This window comes from Ascaphus truei, chromosome 7 (genome assembly GCF_040206685.1).
Source record: "Ascaphus truei isolate aAscTru1 chromosome 7, aAscTru1.hap1, whole genome shotgun sequence".
NCBI lineage: Eukaryota > Metazoa > Chordata > Amphibia > Anura > Ascaphidae > Ascaphus > Ascaphus truei.
In genome coordinates, this window is record NC_134489.1 from 18,473,827 (window position 1) to 18,476,326 (window position 2,500).

The 2,500-nt window shown below is 41.5% G+C and overlaps 1 protein-coding gene across 3 annotated transcripts in view; it reads left to right on the forward strand.

Annotated features, from left to right (window-relative positions):
• The window catches only part of ADARB1 (adenosine deaminase RNA specific B1), a 105,730-nt gene that overhangs the window by 36,671 nt on the left and 66,559 nt on the right, over nucleotides 1–2,500 (forward strand). The window contains exon 1 of one of the 3 annotated variants that reach the window (XM_075607142.1): nucleotides 1,864–1,931. The exons of the other annotated variants lie outside the window; for them this stretch is intronic. The gene's annotated coding sequence lies outside the window, so the exon portion shown is untranslated. Of the gene's footprint in view, nucleotides 1–1,863; nucleotides 1,932–2,500 lie in introns of those variants that run through there. 3 annotated transcript variants of the gene reach the window in all.

The window sequence follows — 2,500 nt, forward strand, 5'->3', positions numbered from 1 at the left end:
TAGACCAGAGGGTCCCCCACAGGGGGACTCTGCCCTCCGGACCCAGTACTCCGCCATGCCCCGTCCATTTAGTACCCCGACACTTCTCAACATCCCGTCTTCTCTTTCATGTATGGCTTCTATGCAAACTAACTGGCACCTTAAACATGTGCCCCAGCTGACTGCATAGAGTCTTATAGTAAATAAGTCATACTTTATTACAGCATACCTTTTGGGGTACCTCATATTCGAATGGGGCACCCACAAACCTAACTGGGGTATCCCCATTAACCTACGGATTCCCTCAGCTACAGGGATACTTTTCATCCCTTTGCCTCATTTTACTGAGCAGCAAATATATGTACATAACACATTTTGTTAATAAAACATTCACATTAAAAACCTAAGTCTTTCTGGTATGGGAAATAGAATGAAATGGTGCACTTTATTTTTCACTAGCCATATTCCCCACACACTATTGCATAGACTTAGTATGGATTCTAAGAATCCCCTCACAACCTTTATATGTATGGTTGGAGCACCTCAGAACCCCTATTACGGTTCTGGGTGATCTGGGCATTTACTGGGTATCCCCATTAACCTAGGGACCCCTTGACTTTTTCAGGGACACATCACATCCCTATGCCCCTTTTACCTTTCTGGTGTGTGCTGAAGCAGGTAACCCCTAGTGGTGAGTCACGAAAGCGTTTTCAAGGGGAGATATTGCCGGGACATGTGCCTATATGTATCCAGGAATCAGACCGGATTCCTGAGTACATTTTTGGGGGAACCAGCATCTCTGGACCCTGACTAGCTAGGCACATTCTGACAACACTTTCTCCGCAAACCCCCCATTGAAACTCATACCACAGCAATCTCTGCTTGTTGGCACTCCTGGAAAGGTAAAAACACATAAAATACATTGTCACACAATACATTTTATGCATTACACAGTCCTGGGCTCCAGAGCTGACTCTTCTTGAACCCTTATTACGGATTATGGGTAACCAAACGGGCTCAAACCTTTTATTTGAGAGCCTGGTCACCCCCCCCCCCCCCTACTGTCACAAGGGGGCACCATTTTTTAAGGCAGATGGAATATGTGTTGTGAGCAGAGAAGCTTGCTAGCATAGTATGGACTTTATTACCCCTCTAATACAAATTTCTGGGAGGTCCATCTCATTGCCTGTTCAGTTTTGTCTGATTAGACCTAAATTTCATTCTCCTTGATCGTTAATTATTTTTGCTAGGAGGTCAGGCCCCTGAGGTTATCTTAAAAATCCTCATTCTGCTTTTTTTCCCCTATTTGAGGCAGTTTTAATTAACATTAGTCATATTTTAATTGTATACCTAATATATGCCTGTCGCATGCTTGATGCTTTAAGAATTTTTGTGAAAAATAATAAAGTATTTTTTTACCTTTTTTATTCATCAGTTCATTCAATAGTTACTTATATTCCTCCAACATGCCCTTCGCCCAATTCTAACCTTTTACAAAGCTTAGAAGCTTTGGGAGAAGTCTGACATGCCCTAAATACTTGCTAGTCCACAAGAAGCTGCTTAATACCTTAATCACTCATTCACCAAACATTTTCATAGCAAAATTGGGGAGGGTATATATGCATAATGATATAATTGCAAGGAGATTTATAGGCAAGATACTGATTAAAGGATCTGCAGTATGCAGTCTAGGATCAAGAAAGAATGTGTTTTGTACAGATGAGACAAGTTTGCATGTGTAAGAGGTTGGCGTCTGAATCAGTTAAGTATGAAAACTATCATCCATATTTTGGCAGCCAAAATCTAAAAAGTGGTCTGAAGTCGCATGTCCTTAACTTTTTTTTTCTCCTCTCTTCAGTCGACCACCAAACTTGAAATACAAAAGCTATGGACCCACTTATTTACTTTGTACGATGCAGCTGTAGCAGGCAGTGGAGTGGGTACATTGAAAAGTATGTTTGTACAATTAGACAGTTCTGAGTAGAAATGTATATATTCAACGTAGGTTAGTCACTATAAAATTATAGTACTTAAAACCATTTGGAGAAGGAAGCAGTGCTGCTATAACATTGAATCTGTAACTATGCTTGGTTTTCTCAGACTAGAAAAACATTGTTTTAGACACCACATTGCCCTTTTTTATCTTGTTTTCAGAGTTCATCCCTATCCGTTCATTTTCTGCGTGTCAGTAGAGGGTATAATAGTAAGGCAGACTAAAGTGCTACTGCTCAGTGGTTATTGTGCTAAACTGGACCAGTCTACTTCTTAATGCAGTAATGGTTTACATATATTTTTTTGTCATCCCTGTCATCCTTAAACCACAAATCCTTTTTTCATATTTGAAATATAAAAATGATCATAGATCAGCGGTACGCAAACTGGGGGCGCGAGATTGTCTGCGGGGTTCGCGAGATTGTCTGCGGGGGGCGCGGGATTGTCTGCGGGGGGCGCGGAATTTACAGAGGCCCCATGCGCTTCCCGAAGGCACTTAAATTAAATGCCGAGAAAGCGGCGAAGGCCT